The sequence below is a fragment of the Manacus candei genome, unplaced genomic scaffold (genome assembly GCF_025592945.1).
Source record: "Manacus candei isolate 608988 ecotype Guabito, Panama unplaced genomic scaffold, ASM2559294v1 h1tg000072l, whole genome shotgun sequence".
NCBI classification, from domain to species: Eukaryota; Metazoa; Chordata; class Aves; order Passeriformes; family Pipridae; genus Manacus; species Manacus candei.
Window position 1 is genome coordinate 4,814,323 of NW_026138120.1, and position 13,003 is coordinate 4,827,325.

Below are 13,003 nucleotides of genomic sequence, written 5' to 3' on the forward strand. Positions count from 1 at the left end.
GTAGCCAGTTTTACCTGAAATAGGAGAATTACTCACCTTTTACCTACCTTTATCCTAAAAAAGAAATCTTGGTGCAGCAGCTTGTTTCTAACCACTGCAGGCAGCCCTGTCATAACAAATATAACTGTCACAAGCTCATTTCTCTCCTAAGGTTGGACAGGATGTAACTTACCTCATCTTTAAAGAATAACATTGGCACTCTTGCTCCCACTATCGCTGTCTCTTTAGAGACCAATATTCAAATGCAAAGAGTCAGTTCTTTCTGCCATACAACTTTATAACGAAAGATCTAAGTTCCAAGGGTGAAATGCATACCAAATTTTATTGAACCTGGAAAGAAAGGTTTTCTCATTGAGAATGCCCAGAATCAGTTTCACTTGGGCAAAATAATTACCTGCAGTTGTCACAGGTGAAAAGTGTTAGCCAAGGAAGCACATATGCCAGTCTATTAATTTTCTGAGAGACTAGGTAGAGTACTTTGAATTGTATTTCTCTGCCTAGTGGAGAAAAAAAACTGAGTATGTCCCTTGTCTGATTCAAAACTGTATAATTAATGACTCCAGAGAGAGTGAGAAAGTTACAAAATTTTTGAAAGGGTATTCTGAGTTCTGAAATGACATATTTTAGCATCAAGTAATCAGCAGAGGAGATTCCCCAGCCCATTTTAATATTCAATACTTTATGCATGATGATATCAATCATTCTTACAAAGCATAAGCTCCTTAAAAATCTCCTATGTTTCTCCTTATCTCCAATTTTTACAGTAAGTATGCAGCACAATTTACTACTTAGGTGTGTGCATGGAATTTCTATCGGCACGAGTGCGAGCTGTGTGTGCTCCAAGTCACGGGTACAGTTTGGCCTTTGGGCAGTTCTTCAAATGAGCCCATGGGGAACAGTACCACACTGGGCTGCCAAAGGAGTTCTAATTTCCATGATTTTGTATAACTGAGGACTCGTATTTGCAACTTCCCAAAAGCAGTAAAGCTCTAGTCAAAATGTAATTCCTAGATTAAAACCAAAGAAGCTGAGGGAAACCTTTGAAGCACTACCCCAATAGATTTTCTTTAAAGTTATTTTTATTTTCCTTGAAAGGCCATAGGTTTAATTAATCTTGATAATCATCTCCAGGTTGTTATTTTGTTATAAGCCCATGCACAGACAGGGTTATTATATACAATTCTGGTTTCAACTCTGTTCACTTTGGGAAACTGCTAAGGACACTTATTGTGGAGTAACTATGTCACTAAATGCTGTAAAAAAGTCCAGAGACTTTTTTTCCTCAGACCACAGTGAAGGTGAATGACTTGTCAGTTGGAACATACTGGTTTCATAAGGTAACCTAGGTGAAGACCATGCTCTTGAATTTATCTTTATGCCTTTGAGTATACTTTACATCCCTGGCTTTTCTCTGGATTTCCCACTTGCAGTTAGCTCCTTATGAATTCATCGTGTCAGTAATGTAGAAAGAGAAGTCCGATAAACACTATGGCATCATTTCTGTGCATTTTTGCTCATGTATGTCTACTGTAGAGTCACTACAACATAAAAATGTTTACTTTGTCCAGTCTCCTTCTTCATAGAGATGTTATTTTCTTTCCTTGTTTAAATTGACTTGTATTCTCTCCATCCACCATCCCTTTAATGTAGCAGCTCCTGTTGCCTCTCTCTTTCCATGTGTCAGTATTTCCATTGTAAGCTCTTTAGTGCAATCATCTTCTCAGAGTGAGTGTTAATGTTATAAATAAATCCAGGCTCAATTTCACCCTTTGCTTTGGTCAATCTGATGTTCATCCATACTTTCAAAGGTCTTGGAGCCTTTAAAATAAGCACCCATTGGTCACTTAAAAATCAGTGGTATGTGCCATGCATGACTGGGAAAAAAACATCGAAGTAGGTGAATATTATCTGATGCTGTATATCTGCCTGCATTAAAAGATGTAATCCTTGTATTCATGAATGAATAACTGGGAAAAACATTGCTATAATAATTATTTTTTTTAGTATGGTATTGCAGAAGAAACCACTAGTCTACTCCAGAACTTATTTTATGGTGAGAGACGGAGTAAGATATGATAATAATGACGATGGAAACCCATGCTCTCTTGTGTTTCCCATCAAACATAGAATCAGAAGAATGTCAAACCTATGCAGGAATAAATTACAATAGTGCATAGCAATTCCACTGCCTAAGCAATGGTAAGTGGTGTCATTTTAGACACCCTACCTGCCTTTCACCTTCCTTTCCTGAGGCTGCAGATGTGCTATAGAGTCCTATGTCACATTTACCAGACTCAAGTAGGTATCTAGGAGCCACAGGGCATCAATTTTACTTTGCATCTATTGCATTAAGTGCCTGTGCTTTGGCACTTGGATTGGTCTTTATATGCCCTGAGTCCTAGTTAAATGCCTTGGCCGGAACACATTTTTTTCTTTTGAAGATGAAAATTCCCCTACCATTACAAGTAGCATGGAATTTAGCTTTTCATTGTGGAAGGTATTGCAATGGAAGCAAATGTCTTATGCTTCTCAAAGACATAAAGGCATAATGCAAACATGAAAAGTGCATGTCTACAAGACAAATCGAAAACTTTCTCTCCTCCCGTTCCTTTGAAAGAAAATGTGGAGTGAAACCCAAAAATTCTCAATAATCCCTGTTTTGTAAGATTATGAACATTTTAAGTGATTTATTATCACACCAGGTATTTTCTTTACCACACTTGGCTTTGAAACACTCTTTTAAATACAAACATACCCTCTATTACTTGCATGGTGTAATACCGTAAGCACCAGGGTGCAGCGATGGTGGGTGGGCTCTTTTCTTTTTCTTCATAAACACAGGAATTCTCTAATGTTGTAAGTACCAGCACACATGAATGATCCATGTGGGATGGTCCCATTCTCCCACTCCTCTGCAGCCTCTCTTTCAGTTAATTCAGTAAAGTCTCACAAGTGTTGGAAGGTGGAAGATGAAGTCATGCAAATCAACACACCTTAAATCACTGGGAACAAAGGAACCCTGTTGATCTCCCCAGACTTTTCCACCCAGGAATGAAAATGCACATAAGGCATACCAAATGCTTCTGCTTGTAACAGAAGTGCTGATTCCTCTTTTTAGGCCAAATGCTACTCTTAGATGCATACATGAAGTCCAGCTGAGGGAAATGGAAGCCAAATGGAGCATCCACTAGCAGAATTTGACCCAGAGATACCAGGGGAATACCTAGTCTTGATAATTGACTGTAGTGGTGACACTGAGGTTGTTAACTACATTAAAAAGTGATGTCCCTCATTACAGTAATTTTGCTGTGATCTCCCCTATGATGCAGGCAGAAACCTCTCCTGTATTTCTCTCTATTCTCATCTCAAGCAATCTAAATTGACATGTCCAATGTGCAACAATTTTTCACCAAAAAAAAATCTGTTTGAATGTCTCTGACAGTGATTATGTACTCTCAATAAAATGGGACAAACGATGCATTTTCTTGGTGAAACCTATTTATTAGAAGCTGGGAGAGATGTGAAGAGCCAGATTCTCAGCTGCACTGAGACATTTTGTGTTGTTAGAACAATGGGACCAAAAGGAGATGGATCTTCCCACAGTGCAGTTTATTCCATTGTTGGGAAATCTGTAGCCCAAGTGGCTTCTGCAGCTGGTGGCAGGCAGAACGCTGAAGACAGGAGATGACAGGACTAGTATTGCTGTTCCCTGCCCTTGCAAGCTCTTGATAAACAGCTGGTTTAGCTTAGAGCAGCCCCAAGCCTTTTTTTTTAACTTCTCATGATCTGGTTTAAATAAATTTAGAACTGGGAAGCAGCAGCCAGCTCCATTGTCATCCTTCTACCTTATAGATGCAACTGGCAGCTGTGGGGTACTGCTAAAAATACTGAGGGACTTGCTGCTTAGTCCCATCAGATATACAGGAGGCTGTGCTGTACCTGCTGCCATCCAGGCAGGCAGCTTCCTATAAAGAGGCACCCCCTTTCTCCCTGATGTAAAAATTAACTCTGCTCTTAAAAAATCCTGGTTACACACGTCCCTTCAGAGTCTTGGGGGCAAAGAAACCCCTTGTGTGCTTATCTGCAATGGCTGCTGTGTGGGGAAGTGAAGTGGGTGTCTCCAAACCCACCAGACCACATGCTCAGCCCACGCTGCCCAGAAGAAGTGGAACCATGGTTTTGTGCCTCATGTGTGGACAGGGAGGTCCCTGCTCACTTTTCCCTCAATGATGGGGCAAGTCTTCTCTCTCTTCTTTACCAGCCGTTTCCTTTTATGAAACCAGTTGGAGCTTTGTGACTGCTACCCATCTGACTTTTTGAAATTGTCTGACCAATTCAAAAGTTATTAGGAGGGAGATAAAGATGTATACTCACTGCCCTGCATGCAGTACATGTGCATTGTTTCATTAGGAAACTAGATCTAAAATAGAAACAAGAAATGTAGCTAATTTTGGTCATGTTCTTAGTGCTGGATTTACATTAAATTAATTACACCAGTAATGCCACTTGTTCTTAGCAATATGACAACCCCAAAGGTTTACTGCTTTTTTGCACCCCTGTAACCAATTACATCAGGGCAAGGCAAGTCTAAATTGCTATCAGTAGAATAGTAGCATTTTAAAATCACTTTGTGGGGTGTGTATCACTTCAGAAGGTTCTGAGTAACCATGAATCAAGCTTTGAACCTCTTACCACATGTTAGGAGTCCATCTAAATCTTCTCATCCTCTTAGTGAAGAACAATAGCTTTCACTTGAAGAGACAGTATTAGACGGCAAAATGGATTTCAAAAAAGGAGGGGGAAGGAAAAATAATCAAAAAACTTTCAATCACTTGACTTACAGATGCAACTAATTGATTTGAGAGTTGGCAGGGGAGTGCCATGGCAGCTAGTTTGATGTAGTAATTAATGCAATCATCTCTCTTTGTTATTACTTTAATAAGGTAAACACCCTGTTAAAATAAACTGAAACAGTTGTCTCTAGCCCAGAGCTTGCAGTTGTGGTGAGCAGTGTAATAACCCCACTATGTAAAACTTGGACAGGAAAGAATGAATTACATTAATCCCCGAAGGTTCTCACTGCAGACTTTTGAAGTTTTAACTTTAGAGTGGAAAAGGAGATCTGAAACTTGGAGGCTATTCGCCCTATGGCTCCTGAGAGAAAGCAATGTGTGTCTGCTTGAGCACCCTGAATCCAGCTAATACAAACTGGAGATAAGCTCAGTTTCTGCAAACACTCAAATGTGTGCTTATCTGCCCTTCCACAAATAGTCCCACGGTACTAAAAGTTAAGCACAGGCATAAAAATCAGCACTTGCACAGGTAGCTTCTGTACTGTTTTAGAGGATCAGTATGAAGGAGGAGAGTTTCAGTTTTGGTTTTAACCTATTGACTGTTTTTTAGAAGTAGTTTCCAGCAAAACCCACTTTCGGTAGCATGCTTCAAAGGGCTGCTTTATTTGTTTGGATTGCTTGCTTCAGATATTCATTCTAAACAACAGCATTTAGAAGGAAGAAGTTGTGCTGTGTTGTTAAGGATCCCTCCAATAAAAGGGAGTTGCTAGACCACAGCAAAATTGGAAAAAAAAAACCAAAACAACTTTCTGGTGAATAGTAAAACATTTTTCTCTCCTGTTTACTTTACAGAGATTTAACTGTAAGATGTGTGCAATGCAAAATTTTATTCAGATATTTGAGATTTGTCTTAGGTCCTAAAACTCTCGTTTTAGTGCTTTCACCTAAAATGCATGAGCACTTCTTTGGATTGAAATCTTTGCACATGGCCTGAAAACCTTCAAATGCTTTTATGCAAAACCTGTCCAGCCTCTTTGAGAAATCCTGTGTGGCCAAAAGACTTGGGTTTCTTCTCAGTTCCTGCTCTTCCCATTGACACCTCAAGCCTTACTCACCCAAATGATAATTTATGAGATTCCCATAAGATATAGGTCCAAAGATGAATTATATCACTGGAAATGCATGAGTAACTTTTGTGATGAATAATGTAGTTTCCAAGACAGTGAGTGCAGAGTATATTGTACTAAGGTAGATTTACAGTGCAAATAACAAGGGGTTATGGCCTTCTTATTCACATCAGCCAGCTTAATGTGCTCCGGGGGTCATGGGCAGAAAAGGCTCAATTTGTGGAATTTTAACTGTATTATTTATTGCAAATTAACATAAATCTCTGATTACTAATTAAAGTACTGAAAAAAGTTGGGTGGGAACATTGATCTGCTGGAGGGTAGGAAGGCACTACAGGGGGATCTGGACAGGCTGCATTGATAGGACGAGGCCAGTTGTATGAGGTGCAACAAGGCAAAGTGACAGGTCCTGCACTTGGGTCACAACAACCCCAGGTAGCACTACAGGCTTGGAGCAGAGTGGCTGAAAAATTGCCCAGCAGCAAGGGAGCTGGGGGTATTGGTCAGCAGCCATTTGAACATGGGTCAGCAGAGTGCCCAGCTGGCCAGGAAGGCCAATGGCATCCTGGCCTGTATCAGAAACAGTGTGGCCAGCAGGACCAGGGCAGTGATTGTACTCCTGTACTCGGCACTGCTGAGGCCACACCTCAAATCCTGTGTTCAGTTTGGGGCCTCTCACTACAAGAAAGACACTGAGGTGCTGGAATGTGTCCAGAGAAGGACAGTGGAGCTGGTGAATGGTTTGGAGCACAAGCCTTATGAGGAGAGGCCAAGGTTGTTTATGCTGGAGAAAAGGAGCCTCAGGGGAGACTTTATCACTCTCCACAACTACCTGAAAGGAGGTTGTTGGGGGTTAGTCTCTTCTCCTAAGTAACAAGTGATAGTTGCACCAGGGAAGGTTTAGATTGGATATTAGGAAAAATTTCTTCATGGAAAGGGTGGTCAAGCACTGGAGTAGGCTGCCCAGGGAATCACCATTTAAATACCTGGAGGTATTTAAAAGACGGTAGATGTAACACTCTGGGGCATGGTTTAGTGGTTACATAGCAGTGCTGAATTAATGGTTGGACTTGATGATCTTGGAGGTCTTTAACAACCTTAATGATTCTATGATTCATGCCATACTGGTCACACTTCCACACTGGTCATCCCTTGCTACCAAACAACTACTATTCATGTTCAATGCACAGGGGCCCTCTGCAGACTGTGCCATCCCCCCTATAGAGACCTCAGTGTTGCTCGTTTTATGTTCTTTCAGGATTAGTATTTTAACAGGAAAAGCTTCAGAGAGCTGAAGACTGTTCTTGCTGTGCCAAGGAGAGAGATGCGTTATTCACAGCACATGGTTGTGTATGCTCCTTAATAAACTCCAGAGTTTTACTCTTGCTGAGCATTTTCTTGTCAAATTTTCAATTTGTCATTTCAACAACGGTTGAAGCTGATAATAGAAATAGTCTGCATAGTCCATGGAGAAAGCTGCTGAGATATATATTTCCTAGAATCATAGAATGGTTTGGGTTGGAAGGGACCTTGAATATCACCTACTTATACATAAAGAGTAAGGATGCCACTTATAATGAGAACTCAATTCCCTTGCTTTCATTCTTTGACTGGAAGTCTTCATTCACATTCCTACAGTTACAGCCTCATACTTGGTTTCTTGCTGAAAATTATCAGCTCTAAAATAGGAAAGAGAAGAAATCACCAGTGAAATCCCCTTCATTTCTTCTTAGGGACCATTGCAGGAGGAGTGAGAAGTCAGCCCTTTGAACTCATCAAGTTTTTCAGCTCCCTGCCCCAGATAAAAGAGCAGCTGTGAGAAACAAGAGCCATTACGTGAGTCAGGGCAGCATTTCCCCATTGCTGCTACCCTGGTGGGGCTGCCACCAAAGTGATGAACACGGTTCCCTGTTCTGGCAAAAAACGTATTGCACTGTCTCTTTCTTATATGAAACCCAGCGACCACGCAGCCACGGCGCTGGCCGACGCGGGGAGAAAACAATTCCAGAAGCTTTGGGTAGTAACTTTTGCCTTTGCTGGGGTTTGATCAGTTAATTTTCAGTCGAATCAGTTCACGGGGACAGTTTGCCCTGTAGCCACCGATGTTAAGATAGGAAGGAAAAGCATCACCACCGGCGTTGACAGCGACCCGCCCCGCCAGCTGACACCGGCACGGCCGTCGCCCCCCGGGGCCGAGCAGGCCGGACCCCGCCCGGAGCCGGCGCCGCAGCCGTGCTGGCCGGGCACCGGCGGCTCGGGCCTCCTGAGCTTCCCGGCCGTGCCACAGGGGGGCACGGCCGCACCGGGAACGCGCCGCGACGAGCCGAGCGAAACGGGCCGAGTCGAGCCCTGTCGTGCCGTGTCGTATCGTGCCGAGCCAAGCCGGGCCGAGCCGCACCAGCACCGTGTCCTGGTGCACCCAGCCTGTCTCGCCCCACCGTGCCGCAGCGCCCGCGGCCGGCCCCGGTTAGCGCGGGTTCGGTCCCGGAGAGATGCCCCGTCTGTGCTGGTCGCAGCCAGACCTCCGCCCGCGGCTGGGCCGGCCGGCGGCGCCGGGGCCGCCTGGCCGGGCAAGTGCACCTGCCGGAGATGTTGTAGAACTTGGGGCCTCTCCGGGTTCGTCCTCGGCCACCGGCTCGTTTGGCCCGGGCGGGAGCGGGGCTGGTGTCCGCCGGGCTGGGTGGCGGCAGGTGAGGGAGGGGGCTGTGCGATGCTCCCACTCACCGCCGGCCTCGGGGTTTGGTAGCGGGAAACAATGGGCTTGGTGGTGTCCATGGGAGAGCTGAATGATTCGTGGAAGGCAGAGAAGCGTCTCCACCTCACTCCACTGCCCCAAAGGTGTGTGTGAACAGAGGGACACTTGCTCTCTGCAAAGCTGCCCTTCCTCAGTTGGGCAAGGCGAGCAGAGAGGCATTTCCCCCTCAAAATCTCTTGCTCTTGCTCTACTTGTAGGCCACAGTTCCCTGCGTGTGTACATGCACACGAGAGCAAACCACTGCAGAGCTCAGCAGGACGGTCCCTCTGTGCATTTTGCACACATTTGCAGGACAAGGGTCTTCCATTATTACAGGTGAAGCTGGGGCAGAAGGGAGCCCTTTTAAAACCAGGGGACTGAATTTTATAGTGGACTGAATGGGCATCAGAGAGCAAACGTACCTCTAAGGAGTGAACGTCAGAGGACTCTGTGCCAACCATAATAATCAGTGTGACTAATAGAGAACACCGAGAACTGTTCCATTATATCATGAGACATTACATCGTACTTGAAAAAATAGTCTTTGATGACATGCAAAGGATTGGCAAGTGCATTTCAGAGAATCCTCCTTCATTTCTTCAAGGATTTCAACTCATGTTCATTATGTTATGCATAATTTAACTTTCTCAGCGGTTATACTGAACTTGCTCCTTTGGGTTTTACATGTTCGTCATTTAAATTTGGGGGAACAGAAGGTGTGTAAGCTTATTTTTAAAGTTACTCATTTATAGTTCCTTGGAGGAATTAGAAACTGGGACTTTACAATAATTTTGTCATGTATTTCTAGACCTCGCCCAACATGCCACAGTTTTGCAAGATGCCAGATATTAGCAAAACTCAGTTTGCGTTTAGTCTCACAGACCCTACAGAGTAATATTTCCATATAAAATATTATGATATCAGCTCTCATTTTTTTGGTAACTTTAATATCACAAGTGTCAATCAGGAAGGAGATTGTTGCCTTTATTACAATGAATATAGTAGAGCAAAAGAACTTTTTAGAAAATGAATATGCTCTGGGGAAATTCAATAAGTCTTTGTGAGAAAAAAAAGGTCTTATATATAAATATATAAAAGCTGGCTTTGTATTGTCCAAAAGTTGCTTAGTGCTAAAGGAGTAAATGTATTGTAAATCAATGGTGGGTCCCATAGCACATTATGGCATATTTTATTGGGTTTTTACCTTAAGGTAAGGTCTTTTATTAAAAGTATATAAGAGCACACGCTGTTGAATAACTTGTTTTTCACAGTGCTCTATGCATAATGGAGAGTGGGGTTTTTTTATTTGCTTCATTAAACATTCCTGTAATTAATGCATTTAATGGGAATCCAGCAGTAACAAATATAAAATTTATTGTGGTTTTAAAAAAAACTGCTTCTGTTACTAGATTTTCCATTAGCAAATGGGGATGACCAAATTCCTCAAAATATTTCTGCACTCACCCCAGAAATCTCCTGCTAAAACAGGTGATGTTTTCAACTGTGTAATGGGAAAGAAATGCCACATAAATAATCCTCGTGAAGGATTCAGTATAAATCCAAAAAGTGTCTTTAAAATAATCCTCAAACTCCTCTGTCTCAAGCTTGATAAGAAGACGTCTGTATTAGCACTGGAGCTTGCTGGGTGAGTTATTAGGTGTTGAAAGACACCGTCTAGGAAGTCTGACCCATCAGAATTTGAATGTAAAAGGCAAGTGACAACTTCATGAATACATGAAAAGCCTTAGAGCCTGGTCCCAAAGCCCTCTTTCCCTGTCTGAAAAGCCCGTTTATCTTCGGATGAATAAGAGTTACAGAATTGGAACCTAAGGAAAAAATCAGTGGTATCCGTGGCCAAGGGAATGTCTCCCTCCCACCCATTTGATTAGAACCATGTGCAAGTTTGGCTAATGAGACTGTAGGGCTTTCCCCTCGCCTCTGCGGATGATTGTGGCATTTTATTTGAATGCCGATATGGTTTCCCATTGCTGTTCCTTGCAAGCTTTTGGTCTGGACAAATAAAAAAGGAGATGTCAGAACCAGAGAATCTTTTTACAGTGTATAAAAATCTTCCCATCTAATCCAAGAGGAAATCATAATGTGAAGAACATCGGTGTTTTAATGGCCTCCTAATGAGGACAAGCTTGGCCAGATCTTTGAAGAAGACAAATGGAAAGCAAAACAGCTCATTTCTCCTTGAGGGCAAGCATTATGATTTCTAGGGAGGACTGCACGGATATGCCTTCATCAGGTAAAGCTTTGCCTGCCTGCAGTCTCCTGGCAGGGCCCTGATGTACGGGCTGTTGGTAAGCACAGGAAGGGGGAGTAGGAGAGTGGGGGGTGTGCTCACGTGTTCTGGTTTCTCTGTCAGTCTATTGCTCTCTGTGTACTGCTGGGAAAATGAAGACAATTATATTTACCTAAATCCCCACATGATTAAGGCACTAAATTAAAGCCTGAGAAGCACTTGAAACTTTCAGATGAAAGAGCCCATAGATGGACAGCCTGCTTGTAACCTCACGTTTGGAGTTCTCCCTAAGGTGTGGGGGATACACAGCAAACACTCTGTATAGCTGCAGATAGGTGATCACATCTAATTTATAAGCCCTCATTACTCCCTCCTGACAGGTTTGGATGTTTGCCTTCCTAGTTTCAAGGCTAGTGTCAATCCATTTAAAATTAATATTTTTCGTTCCTCTCTCCACCTCATGCATTTAAAAGCTGTCCTTGGCTTCCCTTCCCAACTGCTGGCTCCGATGGAGCAGCGGCTGATGGAGCTCTGCTTTGTTGCTCTGATGGGTTCCTACTGCTCTCATACAACATTAGAAGTATAACTTTCCTGGAAAAGGGACTGCCTTGCTCCTGACTTCAGCAAGCCAAGGCAGTTTAATTTCCAATTGGGAAAAACGGGCCTTTCTCATCCTGTCCCAGAAACAAGCTGTGAGTGCCAGGGGTGTGGGTGTTGTGCTTCCTCTGTGGCACCGTCCCTTGACAGGGCTCAGCCATGTGCACTCCCCTTGCTTGGCATGGGCTTGCAAGGAAAGGAGAAATGTTTTTTTGAGAGGCATCAAAATGGTACCTGTTTTTGCTGCTGCAAAAAGGACTTTTTACAATTCTCCTTGAGTGACATGCAGCATAACATGGCAGAGGAAATCGCCCTCATGGAGATATGCCTGAAGGTCTTAAAAATGTGAGTTCTGCTTTGGAAAGCCACTGTAAAAAGAATTTTAAAAAGCCCACATTGTAATAAGTAGCTTGGGTTTCCCTCTCCCTACAGAGTGAGGATTGCTGACTCTTTGAAGGCAAAGAGTAGGTCATGTTTTAAATCTACTTTTGGCTTTGTGGGCTTTGGAGGGGAAGGACAGCTCTAGGTGAAGTCTTACTGGTGGGTCACAGCACCAGAAGTGCACTCAGTTGGGCAAACCACACAGGGACAATGGGGCAGTACCACCGCCACTGAGGTCACAGGCTGCAGACACCATCTCATTTCAGTTTCTGTCTGGTGCTCTGGGCACAGCACAGGGGTGCAGCTTCACCACGCAGCAACTCACAAACATTCTGGCCATCTCCATCTCACCACCTTCCCTGTTCTCGGCTCACTCCCTGCCCACCCACCTGCACACTGTCCTGCCTGCCCTCTCCAGGCTCTGCACACAGACAGCTGCATGGTTTACCACACCAGTGCTACACTGGCAACATGATAAATACCTTTTCACTGCATTTTTTCCCTGTTTTACTCAGTCAGATTGACTTGAGGCACAGGCAGCCTAATGGCAGAACCTTGGTTTAGCTCAGCTTTTGCATTGTGGTGGCAGGAGTCACCTGCAGTGCCAGTGCCAAGGGGGTCAGAACAATAGGAACCCTGTGAATCTTGCTGCCAGTGCAGCCAGGATGCTACGACATTGTATTCCTGCAGAAATGTGGGGCTGGGAGTGTCCCTGCAGGTCCTCCACCTCATCCCACATGGTACAAGCACAAAGAGGTAGCAGAAACATCTTCACAGAGGGCTATTTTAGGGGATGAGTTTAGGATTGCAGGAATTGGGCACCAAGGGGATGTCAGTCAATTCAGGTTGCACTTACTCCCTCTGAATGATAAAAACTACGCCTCTAAAAGCAGCCACCATTGCAGCAAGACAGTGGTAGCAAAGCTTCTACTCCCTCCTCCTCTCCATTCGGCTTCTGAAAACTGCCTGGCTTTAATTCTGGCAATTTAACATATAGATCAAAATACAGGGAATAGCTACAGCAAAACACTGACAACAAAAAACCCAAGCCAAAACAATGACTGGTGTTGGTATACCCAACACAACCCTGTGTAACTGGAGTCCACAGATGTGTCCCACTGCG